The sequence below is a fragment of the Pteropus medius genome, unplaced genomic scaffold (assembly GCF_902729225.1).
Source record: "Pteropus medius unplaced genomic scaffold, Ma_sr-lr_union100, whole genome shotgun sequence".
Lineage (NCBI taxonomy): Eukaryota > Metazoa > Chordata > Mammalia > Chiroptera > Pteropodidae > Pteropus > Pteropus medius.
The window spans coordinates 19,657,653-19,681,648 of record NW_024349801.1 but is presented as its reverse complement, the minus strand read 5'-3'; the positions used below and the strand labels follow the sequence as shown (position 1 = coordinate 19,681,648).

Here is a 23,996-nt window from a genome sequence, read left to right as displayed (position 1 = left end):
TCACTATTACAAACTGTTCGATCGAGATTCCAATGGTAAGTAGATTCAAGTTCAAAATTATTTTAAATGTTCCACAAAGACACAATTTCTTTAATTATGAAAGTCAAACTTACCCAACTCCCTTGAGAAAATTAACAAGGGAAGAGCTGCAGCCCAAAGCTAAACCACACTCTGAGTGCATATTGCAGGCAAGTTTCCATCCCTATGATTAATATGCAAACAAACTGGGTTTCTGCACAGTCAGTGGTTCATGGTGTGTGTGTGTGTGCATGCACGCGTGAGTGTAGGGAAAGACCCAACCACAAGGGAGGGTAAGAATTGGTGACATGAGTAAACTACTGATGGACCCTAACATTGTATCTGAGTAAATAGGGTATTGTACATGGGATAAGTATAAGAGTTTAATTTTAAGATTAGAATCTAGAAAACACAGCATAGACCTATTTCATTGAAAAGTTTCCAATGTGCTATTAAGTGATATATGTATGTATGGGTGGGGGCAATGTGATTTCCTGCCCCGCTCCTCACCTGGTATCTTCAGTGAGAAGATTGGGTGGGGGCATGTGAGTGAAGGACCTGGGAGAGCGGCGGTGATATAGGCCCAAGCTACCTCTCCCATTCCCAGAGCTGCTTGATTAGAGACAGGGGAGAGGTTATACTCTCAGCCTGCTCAGTCTTAAGTCTGGATGAGTATTTTTTTTTCTTTTAAACATGTTTAAAATGGACATTTTCAAATAAAAACAAAGGTGAGAGAGTAGCTTAATAAGTCCCCATGTACTCATTACCTGGCTTCAACAGTGACCAACGTTTGCCTATCTTATTTCATCCATGACCACCTCTCCTTGTTTTTTTGGAGTATTTTTTAAAGAAAATGCAAGATGTGTTTTGTAACTTGTCAATATGTCAATATGCATTCAAACTGATAATTAAGAAAAAAAATTATATACACCAGATGCCATTATCACATCTAATTCCAATAAGTAATTGGAAAATTCCAATAAGTAATATTATCAAATACCTAGTTCATATTCAGTTTTGCTGTCTCCAAAATGTCTTTTTTTTCCAGTGAGAATTCAAACAAGTTCCAACCTGTGCATTTTGTTGATCCTCTTAAATCTCTTAAATCTATTCTCTTAAATCTCTTAAATCTATTCACTTTCTATGCCATTGATTTGTTGGAGAAACTAGTATTTGTATCCCCAGGGGATAAAAATGGTCTTCGGTGGAAAAAAGACCACTGGGTAGGGGACCAGGTAACCCCTGCTCAAAGCTTAGTTTTGTTAGTAACTGTCAGGATGACCTGGGAACACACAGTTGGGCTTCTTGGGTCTCAGTTTCCTCATCTAAAAAATGAAGTTCATCTCTTACTGTTTGGGCCATGCTGTTTATTATTATCTTTCTTTTAGAAACGGTTTATTTTCCATCAACCTTATTTCCATTTTCTGTTTAAGAGTCTGCTAAGACTAGCTTAAAACCACTCAGTGGTCGTTCTTACCCATTCGGTGGCCTGAGCAGAGGGATTTGTGGACCAGTCCTCAGTGGCAGGCTGAGGGCTCCAGTCCCCAGTGGGGAATTGCTGACTAACACAGAGGGCACCAACCGCTGGGGTTGAGTAGCAGTGATTTTGGGAGCTGGAGCAGTCATTTACTCTGAAATTCCTCCTGAGTCACACACAGCCTTTTCAGTAGTGACCCGCTCTTCCCTTTCAGTCTCTTCAGGAGCTCTGTTGAATCAGAGCCCAGGTGGGAACGTTCTGTGGGTGTTCACGCGAGACAGTCCCACGCATGCGCAGAACATCCTGCGCCAGCACCCACTCCCTCAGACCCGCCAAGTGAGCTGCGCCGGGTTGCTCAAATTGGTCATGTCCACAGGGTGCAGAGGAGAGTCTGTGTCACAACAACAATAGGCCAGTTAATGCCAGTCGTTTCTGTAAGGGGCTGGTGGTCTGCCCTGGGATCAGTATCCACCGGAGGTTGCGGCTTGGATCTTGTAGGCTGCTTGGATATGGTTCGTGAAGCTTCCAGGAGTCATGCGGCCAGCAATTAGAAGTGGCTCTAGCGGCGGCAGCAGCAACTTCAGCACAGCTTGCTGGCCAGTAATCCTAGAGAATGTGACACTGACATCAGTGGGGTTTTCAACAGTAACAATGCACAGGCTGTCGGTAGAAACTTCTCCCAGGTTCTCTTCAGATTTATGATGTAGATGTGCTTGTTCCATTTGGAAGCCAAGGTTGATGCTATCTAAGTGGGTACCTGCTGCAAGGAATTTGAGAACATATTCTTCATTTGCAGGACGTCAAGGGTTCTGAACATTGCAAAAGTTTCCTTTTAAGTTACGACAGGAACCCAGAACAGTGCTGTATTGATGCCTCTATTGGTAGCCCAGAAAGGCCTGCTGTGTTTTTTGTAAACATCTCTTAGCTCTCACATGACAGCTCTCAAACTGACTGAAGATTGTGCTATGCTTGTCTTCTTTGGCCAATGACCTTCAACTGCACATGGTGGTTGCCGACTCCTATGGTTCCAGCTGCTTTCCTGTGGATGCACTCCACTGGTCAATAACCCTCATCAAGTGTGGCTCCTACAGCTGGACCCAATTTTCCAGGTGGGTAATCAGCTTGGAGCAGGGACTCTCACTGACCTTGTTTTGTACATTATGTCCACGTACATAGCCTGATATCCCTTAGACCGTCTTCCTGAAACTTTTATAAAGTTGTCTATGGAAGGGAGATGGTTTCAGAAAGCAGAAATCAGGGACATAGAACCCTTACAGTATTAATACTAGGATCCTCAACTAGAGAAATTTTCATAGGGAATAAACCCCTATAAGAACACAATGGTGAATTTGGATTTCCAAAGACTATTAGGTTAGAATTTTCATCCTCAGATGTTCTTTTAAAATGCTTAGTTATCCCAGACATTGTTTGTCTATACGGAATTCCTTGGACTAACCTATGTATTTTCCCCTTAGAAATTCACCCAACTCTTTCAGCATGTAAAGTTAGGGTTATGCTGTCATGATGGTTTCGGATTGGTCCGCTCTATGGAATTAGGTAAAATTCTCCTGGAATACGTGGCCTCTGGGAGTGGCTTCAGGAAAATGTGGAATGAATGAGGCTTAAATGAGATAATGGGAGTAAAAGCCACAGACAAGTGTAAAATTCCATGAAAATATAAGGAGCACAATATTGTGAGTTGGCTCTTCTCCATTGTGGTAGGGCAGGTGCTAAGAAGCATTGCAATGTGCTCTGGCTCTTATAGAGCTTTTACTTGCCGTGTTTCCTCTTTGTTCTACTCTAATCCTAATTGGACAAGTTAGACAAATTGCTAAACTTTGAACCATGTTTTTCTTTTTGCTACAGAGATTATTTTACTACTAATGTCTATAATACCCTCTCCATGTTGCTTCTGACCCCTTTTCCACTCTCATAGACCGTTCTGGAAGGGTGTATCTTAGAAGCTGGTAAAAGTTATCATCTTCCTGTGACCTCCAAGATGTGAGGACTAGGACATCCATCTATGGCAGCTCTGTCTTGGACAGAGTTGATGAAGAGATAGCTATTATTAGCTTTTGACCAAATTCCCTTGAATCAATGTAAGGCTTCCCTTAGCCAGTGTTAAGCTGCTGGAGCCCTCCTGGCCTACATCCCATGCCTCTCACATTGGCAGCAGTAGCCTGGGATAGAGGAGGAATATAGGATATGGGTACTGTTTCTTCTTTCCCTGGAGAAAGGGTAACCAAGGAAGGTTGAAGTGTCCTTGGGTACACTGCCAAAGCTTGCCTCTCTTTCAAGCATGGGGCTAGGAGAAGGGAACTGAACTCATTGGGTGACACCCAGAGGTCAGACTAACCCACCAAATCCTCCTTCCTGAGTGAATGTGATGTTTTCACTGGGACCAATGTAGGGAGAGTACTTCCGTGATAGCAGTGCACTCAGTAGCTTCTAATTCAGCCAAGCCAAACCTTTGACATAAATCATCCCTTGCCCATTTGCTTTTTACCCAAAGTCATCAGATTCTTACTTGAAATTATGCAAAGGAACTTTTAGAGGACCCCTGTGAAACAAGTTTCTTGTCTCTCGTTTCCTTCCCCTTCCCCCTCTGCAATCCTCATTGTTCAGTAAGGGATTACTGAGCAAACCAGAAACCTCTCTTTCACTCAGCAAAGAAATTTAGCAATCTCTGAGGCTGTGTCACCTTGCCAGCAGAAACATTGAATGGTAATAGTGCTGAGAGTCAACACTAATAGCCGACACCAAATTAAACTGCCAGACTCAGTGTGATGTAGCTCTGTCACCTCTTGACACTTCTGATGTGAGTACAGGGGCTTCTGCAGGAAATTCATCAGCTGTAGTTCATGACGCATCATCTTTACATATCTGTCCATCTACATTTGTCAGCAACAGGCAAGCCTCAAATGACTTCAGTGATTGGTATATAGATTGCACTATGGCCAGACATAGTAAACAGGGTTTTAACTCTTAGAGCTCCTTCAGCTTTGCCTTCCTCACTGACAACGCCTGGTTACTGGTGTTGCCACTCTCCTTGTGTTTTGGGTGGTGATTGACAAAGGCTGAGTAAGAAGGTCTCCTTTCTTTTTTCCTATGAATCAGTATCTCAAATGCATCCCTTCCTTCCAGGTTAGCTATTCTGCTAATGCACATTCTCTCTGATGTGTATTTCTAGAATTTCATCTGAAAATGTGTATTTGCTCATTCATTGCTCTGAAGTGGAAGGTTCATCTTGCTAATTAAACTTGTTTGCCTTTGATTTTTTTCATGCCTTCCAGGCAAATTATTTTAGTATAGTAATAGCTGTTAATATGCCAAGAATCAGGGGCTTGCTGATTTTAAAAGTATTTTCAGACCCTTAAAATTTTCCCTGGTCATTACTATCTGAGATATTTATTTCGTACATTTGTCAACACCCTCATGCCCATATACGCTCCAGAGTAAGGCTAAGTAGCTTTCCAGGGAGTTCAGATGTATTGTTCCCTCCCCAGCTCCCGCCGCCATGCATGTTTTCCTAATGTGATTTCAGAAAGAATAGTTTCAAATATATAAATAGTTGTTGGGACATGGAAGTCTGTTTTTGGTATTACGTTAAAAATTCCATTTTAATTTTTGGGGGAAGTTTATTGCAATGATACCAGATTTTGGTATCCTCTTACAATGTCTATTTATGGGAGTGTTCATTGCCATGATACCGTTCTCCATATGTATTTCTGTGTAATGCAGTTTGTACTTGTTCACAAACCATATATGGGTGTCTGTTTTTGTTGTTAAGGAGACTTAGTTTTTCAGAAGTAAAGATGGTACTTTCTGGTTTTCAGTTTTTTGATAGAAATCACTTGATGCTATTACCTTAGTGATTGGGAAATGTTGGTGCATGAGGGCCATTCTCAGGCCATGCAGAGTGCTGCCCCTCAGGTTGCAAGATTTATCTGGCACTTGTTCTTACTTGGGGTACCCAGTTACTTCCTTGAATTCTGGGTCATTGATGGAGTTCATAGTGTGTTTGAAGATATCTCTGTGAGACATCTCTGGTGGCCATGGTCAGTTATGAGGCTTGTCGAGGGTGGTAGGGATAAGAGAGTGTAGCAGGGGTAGGCCTAATGTGCTAACTGAAGATGGCAATTGATCCCACAATGGGCTTTCTAAGGCAGGTGAAATGCCTGTTCAAATTGCTTAAAATAGTCAGACTTTAGCTTTAAAATAATTTGGGGTGGATGCATGGGTAGAATTGGCCATGGTGAGTAGAGGTGAAATAAGATTTTCTAGGTGTTGATAGTTATAGTGTTGAAGTGGGAAGGTGGATACATGGGGTTCATCAAACAATTCTCTCTTTTGTACATGTTTAAAAATCTGCATAATACAGTTTATGGCCATGTTACCCTGCACAAGCCTGATCCTGTCTGATCTCAGAAGCTAAGCAGGGTTGGGCCTGGTTAGTACTTGGATGGGAGACCACCTAGGAAGACCAGGTGCTGTAGGTGTAAAAACTAAAAGAAATAAGGGATTGTAAGCTGACAAGGTCTTTGTAATCTGCGAGGTCAACCAAGGGTTGCTTTGCCTAAAAATCTGCATAATATAACGTAAAAAATGATATTGAATTCTTTGAAATATTAGATTATGGCTCTGTGAATTGAAATGATACTGGAATTGACTATTTTTAGTAGGTAAATTCATATCAGGTATCTTTAATGCTAATTTTACTTGGATCTCAATTTTCTTAATACCTTTTGAACTTCTTTCATTTCACAAAATCATTGGTTTTAGTGTTAGACTTAAGCTCCACACTGCCTAAGGGAAGCCTGATATTTGATGTACTTACCTAGGGTATTGTCTGGCTTTTCAAGAAAATAAGGCTTCCTCCTCCTCACCCTTTCACCCTGGAATTCTCCTGACAACTGTGGCTGTGGTCAAGGGGCTGGCTGAGAAGGGAGGCAGTGCTCACAAGACTGTGTCGACATGAATCATGCTTTTACACATGTATCATCCCATTTGAGTTTTATTCCTGTTCTTCAGAATGCTCTCTCCATTCAAAATGCAGAAAACCCATTACTTTTAATAAAGCTGGTCTATACATCAAGGCAGATAATGTCATGTAAAGGCATATGGCATAACAGTAAGATTAAATATATAACACTGCAAATTCCATATAGGTTTCATGAATTAACAAATATTAAGGAGAGCATGCTTAGGATAAATTCACAGAACAGAAACCTTGACTGATTAACGTGCAGACCTATAATCTAATACAGCCAAAAGCAGGAATAGATTCCTGCTTCCCCAGAACCATTGTGGTGAGGTCAAGACCTAGTGTATTGAAGCCAGAATGAAAGAAAACAGTGAAGGAAATGGTGGTAGGAAATGCTTCAAATCTATCTTATAATTCATATCTTGGAAACATTTGAAAGAGAGCGCTTGGAGAGATTTTTGTAAAATGATGGACATCTCAGCTATGAGACAGTTGTGAGAATCCCCATTAATATGGGATGGCTCTGCTTGAAGCTACATTTGAGATGCATATGAAACATGGAGATGGTTAGAATAAGTCATGGGGTAAAAACAAATTGAGACCGGCCACTCAAGGCTATCTTTCAGAGACTGTGACTTGAAGTGGCTGAGATAAACACTTAGCTCACTCAACTGGGGATTATAATGGGAGTGCTGACAACCCTCACTAATTAGGATGCTCTCAGGCAGCTCTGTAATAGCTGCGGGGAGCTGCTGTCAGTAAACAGTGTTATATTCCGGGGGGTCATTGCATCGGGGCCACTCTCTTTACACCACAGAGACTTCACTTGCCTTGCTCCTAGCAGTCATCTTGCTTCCAGCTCTTCCTCTAACACCCCAAGGATCTCAGTGCCCTTCTCTAAGAGACACAAAGGATTCTGAGCTTACCCCGCAGTTTCTTTCTTCCTTAGGCAGTGGGCGGGGGGGTGGCGGTGGGGGGTGAAAGATGACACCTGCAAACACACAAACTAATTATAACTCTATTTAGTTCCTGTGGGTGAATCTCTCTATCCATCCCCTTTGCCCTTTCCCACATTTAATTCCTATTTGGTGAAGAGGGAAGGATTATTTCTGGAAACCAGCCTTTCTCCTCCAGCTCTCTTCCAGCCGCCAACCGCCAAACACAGGCAAGTCATCCTGTGGTAATTAACAATCTCCTCTTGAGGAGTACATTTTATGGTACTCTTGGTCAGGTAAATTCTAAATTAGCTCAGTTAAAATGGGTCATAAGACAAGATGCTGCCATCCCTATTAACACCTGGACCTCCGCCAATGTACCATACTATTTCGGGAGCTGCGCTTCTGGCAAGAGGACTCATTACCCAGAGATTATGTACAGGAGTGATGTAGAGAACACGCAGTAATGGCGGCCTTCTCTCCTCTTGGCTTTACTCTCAAGTTCTGGGGTGATAAATAAAGGGTTAGAAAGGACCGATTGTGAGGAGGGCTGAATATGGGATGCTGAGGGAGTGCTCAGGGACCTGTCACTGAGGTCACTGTCCCTGCCGTCACCCAAGAATGCTGGGGAAAGACTGATGCCAGGTTCACCCTTGGGATTTCCAATGTCCTGAAGAGGATAGAAGGGCTTTCCAGCCATGGCAAAGAGTGGTTTGACTGCCTCAGGCCATGCATATAGAGTAAAATCGAGGGGAGAGAAGCTTGCGGCTTCAGTCCCTTCTCAGGCAACATATCTGGATGACCTTGAGCAAGTCACTTTCTTCTTTCTGGTCCTGTTTCTTCCCCATACCAATTGAAGAGGTTGGGTAATAGGACGCCTGAGGTTCTTCCTGTCTCCAATATCTTGTAACTCTGGAATTGCCTGCAAACCAGTGGAGTTTTCCCAGAGTGTTCATCGCACTGTCTGTAGAAAATTATGGGCTGTGTTAGTCCAGCTTGGGTGCCCTCCTTAGGGTGATGTTTAAGGCATGGTTGCCTCTGGTTCTGAAAATATATCTTTCTAAGATTTTTACTGGAAATCACTTTTGGTGTTCTGAGCTCAGAGGGAGCAAAGAATTCAGCACAAAATAATCCACTGTATTTTGAAGGCAAAGAGAAGAATACAACTTTAAAAAGATATGCAAACATGCATTTTTCAAAGGACCTATGATATGCCAAAGCAGTTTGTGTGTGTACTGTGGGGAGGGGTCGGGGAAAGCTTACTGCCATGAAAAGATACTCTTTCTGCTCTTCAGCAGCTTGCAGTCTAAGGAAGACCAATGTGGGCTCAAAGAATTCAAAAGAATAAGAAGAAATAAAGAGGGAGGGTTGAGTTTGAGCTGAAGTAGCCAGTAGGAAAATTTGAAATTGGAATGAGAGTGGAGGAACAACTTTTAATAGCATAGTGGTGTTAGTTAGTGTCTTACCTAGATCTGGGATGGGGGACATTTGGTGGCCCTTGACTCTGGGGCACTGGTATCACTAAGGATTCCACAGCTTTACTTCTTCTGAGTATAATTTATTAAGCAAGGGAGTACAAAAAATGTAATTTCAAGCCTCCTAGACTCTGATACACAGCTGAGGAATGGGAGAATATCTGTAGGAGGGGGATTGAAATGGTGTTTCAAGTGATAAAGAGCTTGAATTGGATCCACAGAGCAGAGAATCTACTTTGGCGCATTAAAGTGTGGGCTGGTATGCTTGTGACAAAGAACTTTGTCAGCAGTCAGAAGGTATGGTGGAGGAGATGGTCATCGACACAAAAGTTCAATAAAATGATGGCAACAGCTCAGATCACAGAACAAGAGATATGCAAAACTGAAATTTTGAAGTCAAGAGATAAAAAATTTCATCCATATTGAAATGTGTGCAATATATCTGAAAATAATCATGTACAGATGTCAAGATTCACAGTTAACTTAAGAAGAAAAAGAACTACTATACTGAATTTTTATTATATGCCAGGCGTGTTTTACTTACTTTATGTATTATCTCATTTAATCCTTACAACAATCCTACATTGTAGGTATTGTGACATCATTTTACCGAGGAAGAAGTAAATCTAAGAGACTTTCCCAAGGTGCATAGTTGACAACTATGGAAGATCAGGTTATAATTAGGGGAGGGTTCTTCCTTGGAGTCTCTAGGCTTGTCTGATTCCAGGTCTTATTCCCTATGCAATATAACCTGACCTGTTCATGAAACATCATGGGTGTTATATTTATAACATTTTTAAGGAGTTTATAAGAAAAATATGAATTTTGAAGAATTTTAAAGTCAATGAGTAAAATATTTAAGGTAGATATTAATGCCATACTACCAAGACCCAATACCCCCAAATAATTTCTGAAAACCAGTGACAGAAATATAAATATCATCATCATAGCTCTTGCCATTAAGAGCAAACATCATAGGACAGATGTCCATCAAGATCTCGAGGATGATGAATTTGTGCCCCCAAAAGCACAGTCCCCAAAAGGGGACTGCTATTTTCACAAGAGAAGGAAGGAATTCAGGTGGACTTCATGTTGACTTTCGTAGAAGGGTTTCTGACCTCCTTTGGCTTCAAAAGATGAGGAGTAGAGGGGGGATCTGGAAGTAAGCTCTTTATTAAAAACAAGTGCTTTCCATGTGGCACAAAACAGTTTTATATTAAATATAATACTGACATCTTTATCTCAAGTATTTGTCTGACATTGAACTGGAAAAAACGAAGATGATTCCTTAATGTTTGAGGGTTGGCAGCTCCATGTATAATAAAATTAAAACCGTTAAAGATAAATTCAGCGAGAACATAGGTGATTTAAGTACATTTTACTTAACTACAAATAGGTCCTGTATCTCTTTGAGTATGAAGGTAGAACATTCTGGTATTGAGTGTTGTAGGCTCCTGGAATTGTGTACTTCTCCCTGGAGACTTGAAAACTAGTTTCTCATTTGAGATGAGATGAGAAAAGGGAAGACCAAGTGGCCCTTTTGGGTTTCTCTATGCTTTTATAAAATGACACGCCACGTCATACTGTGTCCTTTACCATTTATTTTTTCTACTTCCTGTATCAGTCATGGATTTAGTCATGAAAACTAGTCCACTCTGACTAGTTTAAGTAAGAAAGGAAATGACATAAAGGTTATTAAAGATGGGGGAGAAACACGTTTGAGATCAAGCTTCTCGTAGGATCACTCACTCCAAGTTACAAAAATAAGCCCGAAGGGAAAGCCCCTAAACAATTGAGCACCGGATGCCAGGAAATCAAAGTTATTGTAAGTGCTAAAGACACCAGCCCTGCTGCCACTCTTGTGCCAGAAATTCTACCCTGAACTATTGGAAAACTCCACAGGTGTTGCTTCATCTACCACCAAAACTGCATGCCTCTGCCACTCTTCTCCCCAGGAACAAGGAAGGGACATCCCTCTCAGCCCACGTCCTTCTTTGCACATTTCTAAAACAGTGTCACCTTTGTGTGCCTGATTGGCAGAGCCTAAACCTCAGGCTTGTGTCCTAACTACAGGGAAGGCTGGGCATTTATGTTCTATTCAGGGGAGCTTGGAGTGAAAATGTGGGGATTATCCCAGATAGAGGAAGTCAATTCAAAAGATCATGAGTCCTGTATACATAGCGGATGTCACAACTCCATCCCAGGCAACTTCTTGTTTCCAAGTAAATGAAGGAGTGGCATGTGGTCAAGGAAAGACAAAAAAGAAACTTTTATTGAGAGGCTCCATAGCAGATGTTGTGGAGGTATCACCCATATTCCTTGGAATTTGCCATATTAAGGTACTTCATCCCTTCCAGGTACCAGCATGTGCATTTCTTTGTCCAGGGTGAAGTGCTGGGGGAATTAACACCACCCTAGCAGCTGTCAATCATTCACTGAGCCAGCCTTCTTGCCCCTTGGGTAGGAGGCTATTATTTTTCACCGTGTCCCAGAGCTCCTCCCTGGGACTAAGCCCCAGTCTCCCACAGTGGTAGCTGGCTTGATATACAATCTTTTATAGCTTCCTTCCCTTCCAGGTCTTACTTCCTCACTTACCTGTTGGTGTTTCCTGTGCATCTCAAATAGACAACCTATCTCAGGTCTGCCTCAGGGGATCCCACACTAGGATGACCTATTTGCCATAGTTTCTCTCATGTTTCTTATGAGTTAATTATTTCAATATCATCACGTGATCGTGTTTAATGAGGAAAGCAGGGCTCAGTTACCAGCATGGCTTCAATAGAAGGCTTCTTGCTCACTCACTCTGAAGTCTGTCACAGGGTGGGCTGCTCCAGGCAGGGCAGTGCCTCCACGTCTTCAGGCTTGGCCACAGAAGCCCTCACAGCTTCTCTTTGCTGCCCCAAAGGATACCTCAAGTTATAGAAAATCGCTTCTAGGAATATCCACCTCTTGCAAAACCAAAAAATGTAGGCCTTCTGCCTCCTAAGACTAGATTCCCTCTTGACCGAGGGAGGTTATTTCCGCTTTGCTCTATAAGTAGAAATAAAGCAATCACTATTCTGTCAGTTTTCTAACTTAGAGTTTTTTCACGTGATTATATATCCAGCAGCACTGCTGTTGACTGAGCCTTAGCTGAGCTGAGCTACCTGCAAACCTTTCCAAAGTACCTCCATGGGAGCACTGATGGAAACCCTTTTCCGAGAGGGCCTGCATACTTTCTAAAAATCAGAAAATTTTGTACATGATTTTTAAACATTGACTGGAACAGTTTCAGGACCCTTTCAAAGCATGCTCTTTTAAGAGTGGCTCAAACACATGGAAATAGAAGTCTCTTTTCAAAAGATACTCTCTTCCAAAAGGGTTCACTTTCCACTGGCTCCTGCTGCTGATGAGCCCTTCCACCCCTCTATGTGTAGATGGGCTTCCCACACTCCTGCCCCTTTTCTTTTTCCAGATATAAAAGTCAAATACTCCTACTGCAGTACCTTTTCTCTGAAAACACTTGACCCACAAGTTCCACAAACACTCTTTTCAAGTTGTGGAAAATGGAGGCACAGAAGAGAGAAGTGATATCTTTAGAGTTACTCATGGTGTGAAAGGAAGGAGAGCTGCCTCAGAAAATGCTCCCTTAAGAACTAGACAGAAAGGCTTTTATTTTTTATTTTATTTTATTAAAAAAAAATTTTTTTTTATAGCACTTAGCGCTTGAAAAGAACTAGAAGGGGCCAGTGTGGAGGATGCTTGAGGAAGAATTAAAAAAATACTGTAGAATATAAGGTTTTATTTTTTCCTTTCTCTAAATTATTCTTCAGAAAATAAAGAGTTGCCATATAGCCAGCTAGTCAATACCAAATTTTTGTTCAGTGCCTACTATGTGCTGGCAATGCCCTAGACCAGGGGTCAGCAAACATTTTCTGTAAAGGGCCAAATAGTAAATATTTTTAGGCTTTCCAAGCCACACAGTCTCTGTCAGAACAGTTCCACTCTGCCATTACAGAGCAAAAGCAGCTATAGACAGTATGCAAATAAATAGGTGGAGGTGTTCTAATAAAATTTTGTTTATGAAAACTTTATTCACTAATCTGTCCCCCCCAGCCATATTCGCTGATACTTGCTCTAGGTACTGGGGATACAGTAGTTAATAAAACAACATCCCTGCTTTCAAGGAACCTACATTATGATGGAAGTGCCAGTTTGAAATCTGAATCCTTACCAATGGGTACTTGTGGCTTGGGATAAACTTTTGGCTACAGCTTTATTAATGGATTTTAATTAGGTCTAGACGGAAATGAAGATGTTATGCTCTGGAAATTTGTGTGAAATGACCCCAAAGGTGGCTCTAAAATGACACTGATATCAAACATGCTTGTGATGAATTTGAGTAAAATTACTCCATGTAATGTGGGAATGACAAGAAAGAAATATTTATAAATTGAGATTTCTAAATTGATTTTATAGATGTAATTTAAATATGTATGTGAATAAAATTAAAATACTAATGTTCTAAGGTGAAATTTGACTTTTAAATTCACATTCTGAAAATTATATATTCAAGTTGGGCAAAATACTTTTTGGGAAACTTCTCCTTGGAGAAATGGGAGATCACTTTCTATTTTGCCCCTCCCCGCAAGCTATCATCATCTCCTCACTCTTTGATCTAGATTTCTCCCTGCTTCTACTCTTGCTCTCCAAATCCCATGGATCACCCTCTACAAACCTGTTAGAGTGACTATTTAAAAATGGAAATCAGATCATGTAGCTCTCTTGCTTAGGACCCTCCAGTGGCTTCCCCCACTTTGGTAATTCTATTCAAAGTCCTTTCCATAGCCCACAAAGGCCACCACAACCTGGTCATTATCTCCCTTTCCAGCCCCATTTCCCACCTCTTTTCTCCTCTCTCACTCTGATCCAGCCTCACTTACCTCTTTTCTAGTCCTTGACTCGGGCTTTGTATTTTGCCCTTTCTGCGTTGTGCTCTCTCAGATATCCATGTGGCTGGCTCCCCCATTTATCTTGGTGTCCGCTTGAATGCTACCTCCTCAGAGAGACTTCTCCAACTGTCCCATCTAAAGAAGCCCTTAGTCATTCTCCATCTCTTTAATCTGCTTTTTTTTTTTCATAGCACTTATTACTTTTCGCCTTTGTTATGTATATATTTGCATATATACATAACATGCTAGTCTCCCTCACTGGAAAGTATTCCCATGAGGGCTTTGTCTTCTTTTTATTGCTCAATTCTCTGTGCTTAGAATAGTGCCTCGCGTACAGTAGACAGTCCATAAATACTGAATAAGTCAATAAATAAGTGCTATCTATTGAGTACCAATTATGGGCCAGACAGCATTCCTACTTCTTTGGTGTATATTATAAATGTAACTCCTTTTGCATTTGTTAGCCCATGTTTGATACAGAATGAATAGATCACACTTTAGTGCAAATAGATTACAAATGTTATCGGAGAGTATAAAATCAATTAAAAAACAAACTTTTATTTGCCTCATGAGTCTCTGTGTAGCTGTGGTATGGCCTTTATTTTTTCTGTGGTTAAGTCCAGCCTTTCTCAGTATCCTAGGGTGGATCCTCTTCCCCACTTTATGCTGAGAGTAATAAGAAAATGTATGAGTTCTCCTTTTATTTCCTGTCTTCCATTTGCAGGACTCTTTTTTTCTTAGTCCTTTCTATAGAATTGTAATTCCTTTAATATACTTTCCAGGGATTTTCCATTGATTTAGATGCCCAGGATAGGGCAATTCCATAGGAACCAAGTCCAAACCCTAGTATGACCCCCTTGCCTGACCTAGAAAACTCTGTGGATTGCTAACTGTGTTTCCTAAGCTAACGTTTTCCTGAATGTTTGTTACTCCTTTTTAGTTTAAGACTCAGACATAGGGCTGAATCCAATTTAAATTCAAAAGTTCTTTTGGTATCTATGTTGAAGTGTGCTAATCTGGAGCACCTGGTCAAAAGCTAGGACCTTAGCTAAGAATTATCACAGTTACAGAGCTCAAAACTGGCAGATAATTTCTTCTCTATCCTGAAGAATTGTTAGCTGGGCGGCTGAGACCCTTCATAAAGAAAGTAGCACGTGGTATGGTGCTACTTCATTTGATATTCTTTTTTTTCTCTGCCCCATGCTCACTTCATCCTTCATCTAACTTGTCCCTCTGGCAGCTCTTCCCATCTCACCGCTGACCTTTGCCTCCTCCATGTGTTCATTTTGAATGATCACATGGCCCCTCCATTGTCTTCTCATTTCCAGGCATTGTTTTGTCACCTTTTAGGCTCATTCGGGTATTTCATGTTGATGCTTCTATCTTCCAAATGATGCCTCATGCTCTCCATGTGAGTTGGCATTAATCTTGATGATGATTCCCAAGTCCATGAAGGATTTCTTTCACCCCATGAGCCAGGCCACATTCTAACTCTATAGCCAGCTTTTTCATATCTCTTTGAAAGCTTGCTTTCTGAGAAACACATTATTTTGAACTTTTTCATTCCTCCTCTAGTATGAGCTTCAATTGTTTGGAATCTCCAATTGTTTCTTTGCTAGGTACTCTTAGTAATTAGCCTGCAGATGAGGTTACTTTCTCTTTGCATACAGATACCATTTCTTTCTTGATTTAGCTCCTAAAAGATGTGTTTCTGGGTTGAAGTGAAACACTCCATGCCATCCTGTTTGTCTCTGGATTTTATTGAGATTTCCCAAAGAATATTTATGCCTCTGTACCTTCAACAAGGTAAGGTAGCTTGGGCATAGACCAAAGAGATACAACATTTTTGGATTTTAATGCTGACTTGGTCATTACCATTTTCTGAAGCTTTTGATAAATAATGCTTTTGAGGATGAACTAGTTTCTTAGTAAATATGCCATTATAGAGAGCTAAGTTTGCTAAAAGAAGATTCTTTTTAATTTAACTGTTACCCAGGATCTTCCTTAGAGTTTGTTTTAAAGATTATGACTGTCGTAGCAATGCTTTTCTTTAGATTTATCATAAGATGGTAAATGCTACTTTCAAGAAATTTGGGACATACAGAAATATATAAAGAAGCAGCAATAAAAACAACAATAGCAGTAACAACTAATACATAATTTCACCATCAAGAGTTAGGCACTCTTAATATTTTGGCATTTTTTCTTCCATCTTTTTTCTAATCCAATGATATGGTTCAGTACAACCATTTCAACCAAAAGTTAGCAACCCATGAAGTGATATAAGACTACAGCAAAAACCTTGAGAGATTTGCTATTATCTATCATTTTAAATATACACTTTAATTCAAATCACTTCCCTTATAGAAGGAGTAGGTAGTAGCACTGGAAGAGATCACGTTCTTCTTCCAGTCTGACCACTTCTAATTAATACATGAATCTCCCACAATTTTCCTAGGAAGTGCCATAGAGGTTCCATTTGCTGGGCTCTTACCTTTGCTCTGTGGTTCTTTCCCTGGAATGAATTTCCTACTTCTATGTAGGTTTAAGTGATTCCTCTCTCAAGTCTCTTTCCTAAAGACTTACTTAATCTTTCATACAAATATTTTTGGTTTGCTCTTTTATCCATTTATTTATTTATTTCAGTAGGGCAACACTCTGAGCTTATAATATGATGTCTTTGAAAGCTTGATGGTTAGTGAAAATTTCCATTTATGTTGTGAAGGAAGGGAGGACCGTTCTCCCTCTCTTTTTTTCTTTTGGTCTGGGGACTCTGACATTTTACTATGTTTTTGCTAATACAAAGGTAAAGTGCAGATCTTGTTTGGAAAGGACAATTTGTGATCATGAGGAAGGAGCCAAACTCAAAATGATATAAAGTGTTGTTTATTGTGACAGAGTTGTTTTGCTGCAGAGATTGTTTTGATACTGACTGACAGATAAAAGAGTTTGTAAAGCTGGAGTGAAGGGGGTGTCAGGCGGGAAGCTTCTGTCCATGGAGGTAGTAGGTTGGCTTGGAATTTTGGTGGTATGTGTGTTCGGAGACTAAGGAGAGAGATGCCTTCAGAGGCATGACTCCAGGGACTCCTGGAGCAGTGATCACTCACACCAAGTTTTATGGGTCTTCCCTGTGTTGTAACTCCACTCTAGTACCCACAAGCCTTCGGTAAAGGTGTATTGGACACCACAGCCTGCCAAAGACTTTGTGTTGGAAAATTAAAGATGAGTCAGTATCCTCACTTGGGAAGAATTGGTACTGAGTGTTCTCAGGTGACTTGGAGAAGCTGGCTATGCCAAGCAGTGAACCATAGAGAAGCCTAGAGTAGTATTCCAGATCTACACATAACACATGACAGCCAAGATGACCCCTGGGATACAGATGTATCCCCAGACACCCCAGAAATACTTGAAGAGGGAAGCCAGGGTAAAGACTGAACTTTGCAGGAAGCAAGATAAGGTAGAAAATTGAGCCCATACTATTGTTTTGGAAAAAATGGAAACAAAAGGAAAGTACATTTCCAGGACTAGAGAATAGAAGATTTCTTGGTTGTTTATGTAGTCAATAAATTTTTGTTGAGCACCTACTCTGCACTGGCACTGTGTTAAGCACGAGGATATAAAGATGCCTAAGACACAGTCCCTATCCTGACAAAACTCATATTAGCATGCACTGAATTATCTTGATGGTGACATAGAACTACAACATGACAGGGCGAATATGGTAATAGAGGTGTACACAAACACCTCTTAACTATGAAGGATGGGGTGTCTGACTCTGCCTAAGAGGGTAGGAAGGCTCAGGAGAAGTTCAAGGAAGAGTTTAAACTGAGTCTTAAAAGGTGAATGAGAGCATAAACAAGATGATTAAATGAATTTCAGGATAAACACGAGCCCATATAAAGGTGTAAAAGAGCATGATTTTGGGGGAAGTGAAGCAGTTTAGTAGAGGGAAAGGGTAGAAGGCCTGGTTGCAGTGGGCGACTTGGACAGAGCACAGGTAGGAGAAGAGTCTGGAGAAATAGGCAAGAGCTTACATGATACACTAAGGTCTTTGGATATATGTACATCATGGGCTATAAACTTTAAAAATGTATACCAAGGAGTTACATGACCAACTATGCCTTAAAATGAATCATTTTGTGCCAATATGAAGCATGCCTTAGGTTGGATTCCCTAGAAGCAGAGCCTGAGATGGAGGAGTGCTCTCAGAGGAAAAAATACTTTGAGGGAGGGAGGGAAGTGGGACAAGGCAAGGGAAGAAGCTGGGCAAAGGTGTGATTTCAGGAAGAATCTAGCCTCAGCTTGAACTTGGGGGTGGGTGGCTGTGGAGCAGGAGCTACACTTCAGAGGTTGTCCTGCTGCCTCCAAGGGTTTGGCATCCTAAGCAACTCTAGGTAAGATTTCTCTATCAGCTGTAGATAGTCTTCTAGAAAAGGTTATAAATATTAGCTGTTAGCATCCCAAACCTGCAGTATCAAGTGGATGAGTGCCTCAGTTGGTAAAGGAGACATGAATGGGGCTCCAAGAGCATAAACTGTAGAGGACAAATCAGGGAATCATCCCACTGGTAGTGGAGGAACAATTAGGAGTTGTCAAGAAAAGTGTGACATGTGGCAATGGAGAGAGAGAAGGAGGTGGAATTAAGAGGTGTCTATGAGATAGAATTGATGGAATTTGGTGATTAATTGGGTATGATGGTGGCTGAAGAGGAGAGGGAATTCAAAGTGCCCTCTCAGTTTGGGGCTTGGGTAATTGGGTGCTAATCTCTAATTTAGGGGTTTAGGTAAGGGGTAGAATTGTGTGTAATGATGTTGAATTTGGACTTGCCCTCACCGAATTAGGGTTTCTTGACAAACATCTGGGGAACAATGGTCAGTGGACAGGTGGAAAACCATTTCTGTAGCTCAGGGGAAGGAGCTGAGCTGAAGAGTTTTAGACATCATTAGAAAATGTTGAATTGAATGCATATATTAATGAAGTGCCCATACTAAGTCCTAGACCCAGTTTTCCATCAGATCTTGTCAACCAAAGATTAAAGGACTGGAAATGACAATGATTATCCTTGAAATTGTGACTTAAAGGTTTGTTGTGTGGGTGACATCAGTGGACTACTGGTTTCCTCTTTTTACTCCCAACCTGAGGTTTCAACCAGAGGTCTGAGGACCAAGCCTCTTAACTGAGACCTCATCCATCCCTTCCTCTCAGGGCTGGCTGTATAGGATTCCAAAATGGGTATGTGGGTATCTCCATGGACTTCCTCTCTCCAGATACTTCTGGGTGGATCTGAGAGGGGCCACCCAAGCAGATCTTTAAAAAGAATGGAATAATGCTTTTACTACCAAGCTCTAGACATCTTACCCCTGGGGATAACAGGGTAAGAGAAATTTCTTCTACTATCACCAACTTTATAGATTGAATCCTGCCACCAGGCTGTCCCTTGGTAAATCAAATGGGTAAGGTAAAAACATTTGGACCTCACGTTTTTGATTTGCCAAGTAAATATGGAAATGGAGTAGGATAAGGCTCTGGCAATACCACATGTTTGGGTTATGGAACAAGAGTTGCATGCTGACTCAGAACATTTGCCTTTTTCTAGTGTACCAGACTACCCTACCTATTATCCACATGAGGAGTGCTATTGCCTTTAACTTCTAATAGGTTAACTAATGCTCCTGGAGGATGTGACACAGAAACATACACTCTGGGCCTGTTCAATGTTACACGTCTCCACCTCAGGCAGCTGTCAGATGGTGATTTATACCACAAAATATTGACATATTCTGATGAAGTACCCTGTTATTGAGACACTTTGGCAGACCTAATATTTCTGTCTCCCTGTAACAGAAACATTTTCACTGACATTCTTAAGTTATGCTGCTCTATTGTGAAAAAATGACATTTTCCAGCTCTATTGAGGTGTAATTTACATAGAATAAGATTTGATAATTCTATGTGTACGATTTGATGAATCTCCATCTCATCAAGACACAGAATAGCTCCATTGCCCTGTAAAGTTTCCTCCTGCCTCTTTGTAGTTAATCTCCTCCCATGACCCCAGTCCCATGCAACCACTGATCTGCTCCTGTCACTATAGTTTCTAGAATTAAAAAATGGCAATATGGAAAAGGAAAAATTATCTCCTGTTAGGTATTGGTGCTAAGCATTTCGAATAGTGCCTGGGGTGCAACCTTGTAGGTGGTGTTCACTTTCAGGGACATGCAAAGACAGGGTCAGCACTTGCATGACCTGGAGAATTCCTTCCTTCTTTACATTTTGAGCTTTAGATGCCTCCCTTGTCTTACTCTAGTCTCAGCCTTGCTGGGAATTTGTAAAGCACAGAGATGATCCTCAGAAAAGGCACACATTTCATTAGGACAGGAGAGAGCCCACAGCACGTTACCCCTTTGACAAAGCAGGCCTGTTTCTGTTGTCACTGGCATAGAAAATAAACTGTAATCAGCTGTCTTGGGTCTGATTTGAACATATTAGTTTTCCTGAGGGACATGTCAGCAGGTACAACCCACATGCCAGGGACTGAGGAGATAGCAGCAACGATGCTAATTTGAAAATACTTCTGTGGCACTTAGCGGGGTGTGATTTTAATTCATTTTTTTGTCCCTTGATAATCATAAAGTGCTTTCAGCCTGTGAATATCCATTTTTGACCAGCATGCTCATACTTCATCTGGGGACCATATTTAATGGCCATGGTGATGATGGGGTTCACAGGGGAATTGTGTAAGGTACAGATATTTGCTTTGTGGAGAGAAACGTGCCACTGATACTAATTCATATGTATCGTGGCTGTTCTATACAAGAAACTGTAGATCTGAATATAGTATGTGTACACATATGCACACACAGAGCTAACACTTGCACAGTGCTTTGGGGTTTTCCAGAGTTTTATTAGTGTCATTTAATTTAATTCTTGAAATAATTCTATGAAATTTACTGAAGCCACTTAGTGTAATGGAAAGAGCATAATTTGTGCTGGATTGTTTGAATTTCGTTCTTTGCCGCTTAACTACTTATGTGACTTTGGACAAGTTACTTAATCTCGCAGCCTCAGTTTCCTCAATTGTCACATGGGGATAATCATACCTATCTTACAGGGCTATTGGAGGATTAAATTAGAAATGCACAGTGCCTGGCACACTACCCCATATGTAGTAGGAGTTCAATAATTGTTGGTTCTTTTTACCCTGTGTCCCAGACTGGGGCCAGTGCTCTTTTCACTAGAGCCCAGCTGTTCCTGTCTTAACGATCACTCTGAGTTTTGAGGGGCCAATTATATAAATTGTTCTCCCACAAGCCCAAGTATGGCAGGGTGATCCCTCTCAGCTGAGAATCTGCTCAGTTACTTACCCAGGGTAAAGGATATTATCTGAGATTTTTCGATTGAGGTCCAGAGGGCTTGGGAGGGGAGAGGGGCTGGCTCAAGACATGTTCCCAAGTTGTACCCCTTGGCAATCTCCTTTCCTCCCTCCAGGTGGAGGAGAGGCAAGTTGGCTATCTCTTGCAGATACCTTACAATGGCTGGTGGCTCCTCTGTAGGTGAACAGTCTCTAATTTTCTTTCCTTTTCTCCCACCTCTTCACCTCCATCCTCCCTGCTCTTTACCTGGTACCAGGGCCCTTCCAACTGCTTTCTGAGAGTCCTGACTTTCCCTTGGTGGCCCTCCACCCACCCCTGGCAGGTGTGAGAAGCTGGTTCTGTGTTCCTCTCATCTTATTGCCTCATTCAAGGCTAGGAGTTGCTGTCTGGTTTGCTGAGTCTAGAGATGACACTGGGGACTCTATTCTTTAACTCAAAGGATGTCAAACAGTGCGAATCCCCAGCACTAACTCAGTTTGATTAGAAACTTATTGTCTGGATTGAAAGAGCTTTCCACACTCCTCAAGCAGACCAGTCCTAGCTCTAGGACTGTTGAACTTGGAGTCAGGAGATCAGAGAGTCTGTTCTGGCTCTGTCATTCACTAGCTTAGAGCGGTAGTTTAGCCTGTCTGAGTCTCGGTTTTCCTCATATGTTACATGGGAGGGATAATAACAACCCAATGGATTTTTATTCTGTGTGAATACAGTAAGCAGGTAAATGAAAAGGAAGGCATTAATATTATGGGCCATTGCAAGTTGTCCTCATGCCTAGAGGGTGAATTTTGGTCAGACTACTTTTGGCCCACACTCTCTTGGATGCTGACATCCTTTCTTCCCTACAGGAATTCTGAGGGGGCTCGTGGGATCACCTACTGTATTCAGTGAAAATGTGAATATCTAACCACAGACTCGTGTGTGCTCCTTCCCTCTGCTGGTTGCTTTCTGAGCTGAGGCTCATACAGGGGACTGGCCACAGAAGCCTGCCCTGGGGATCTGAACATGGCATTCTCTTGGGCTTGCAGGATGTGAAGCTGTAAGTACAAGGAGAGACTACTTGTAGAATGAGTTTAGAGAGACATTAAGGGCAGTGACAGTATCACTGTGTGTCTCGTGTATTCTAGAAGCCCACCAGCCACTACTGGGGAATTACCAGGTGGGGCTTTTAAAGGTTCTTATTAATGAATTTGCCCAGTGCCTAAAGAGCTGCAGGTCATGCTATTCAAAGTGTATTGTTCCAGTTAAAAGCCTAGCCGTTATGGGCAAAGAATTCAGCAAGAACTCTTTTCTCTTTCATGTTGTTACCTCACACTTCCTTCCCATCCTTTCCTCTCAAGCCATCTTCCTCCCAAACTCCCTTCTTTCTCTCTAATAATCACTGTTGCTCCTGATACCTCTGGGGAGATCCTAGGAAGTAGCCTTTCCTGTTGTCAAATCCAACCTCTGGGTCATTTATTATTTCAGAAGATATCTTGCTATTAAAGCAGCAAGGCTCATGTTTCCTCATTTCCTTAAGGAACAAATTCCATCATTGTCAAGATCACACAATTAGGTGTACAGGAGCAGAACAAACACCTAAGACAGACCTCATTTAGTGGGAGTTCTGACAGATGTCAGTGATTGCTTCTTGAAGCAGCAGCCAGTACAGCTTTGGATTTGCCTTTTTCCATCCCTCTCTCCCCCTTCCTTCCTCCCTTACACCGTCCCTCCCTCTCTCCTCTCTTTCTCCTTCCCTCCTTTTCTCCCTTCCTCTATTTGTCCCTTCTTTCCCTCCTTCCTTCCTTCTTTCCCTCCATCCTTCCTTCTTTCCCTCCTTCTCTCTCCCACCCCTTCCTTTCTGCCAGCAGACATTTCTCCCAAGCATTAGAGACAGAAAATTCCTGGAAAAATGTAAAGAGCAAAAGAGGATATCCTTTTTGCCCCTGTATGCATAAAATAACTTAAATAAGGGTCTCTTTGAAAGATGAAATGATAAGAAAAGGCAAGGTCATTCATTATATCAGATTATAGATAGCACTCAATTAAAACTACTAGAATATTTGGGGGAAATCACACCTTTCCTTCATAGTATTAAGTATATCTTCAAAATAGAACAGTTGTTAGTCATACTTTTTTTTTTCATTTATTCTTCAAGAGTGTTAGAATTATTTTTATCACTGGGCACAGAGCTTATAGCATGAACAAGGCAGCAAAGAAATCGCTGGTGTACCCTCCCAGGAGGCTGTTTCTAGACCCCACCTTGACCTCTGTGAGATTTCCATGGCTGCTCTGTGCCCTTAATGACCGGTCACCCAGGGATGGGTCAATCAAGTCTCATGCTGTTGTGGAGGTAAAAGGCCCAGCTGGGAAACCATTTGTATCATTTTACAGAGAAAAGGGTTAAAGATGGCAAAGTATGAGGGCTTCTTAAAGACAGCTCAGGGGAACATTACAGCTAGTATGTACCTGACCTGGCCTATGCCTTGAGACCTTACTAGATACCATCCCTCCTTTTATGACAAAGACTCATTTTACTACACAACCCTTTTAAAGTCATTATTGCGGACATTGTATTTTTTATCTACCCTTGATCTTTGTGTTACCATGTTTCTGTGCTTATGCAGCTCCTGACCTTTTCTTAGCTTTCTTATGCATTTCTAGGATCTGTTGATGAAGGGACTTCACTGATTTTCACTTTGGCACTACTAGGACTGGCTTATCCTCTGGGTTAGCCTTAGGCTGGTGATTCTGATCAGAAGTGGGCCCAAGACTCTCAGCATTGGCCTAGACTGCCCTGAGTCTCCCTGATAGCCAGGCCAAAGGGTGG

General features: G+C 41.5%; 2 pseudogenes; one reads left to right on the top strand and one right to left on the bottom strand.

The window, feature by feature from the left end:
- Nucleotides 1-1,468: 1,468 nt before the first annotated feature.
- On the bottom strand, nt 1,469-4,368 carry LOC120622815 (40S ribosomal protein SA-like; annotated as a pseudogene).
- A 1,507-nt stretch (nt 4,369-5,875) lies between these two features.
- On the top strand, nt 5,876-5,994 carry LOC120623146 (uncharacterized; annotated as a pseudogene).
- The last annotated feature ends 18,002 nt before the right edge of the window (nt 5,995-23,996 follow it).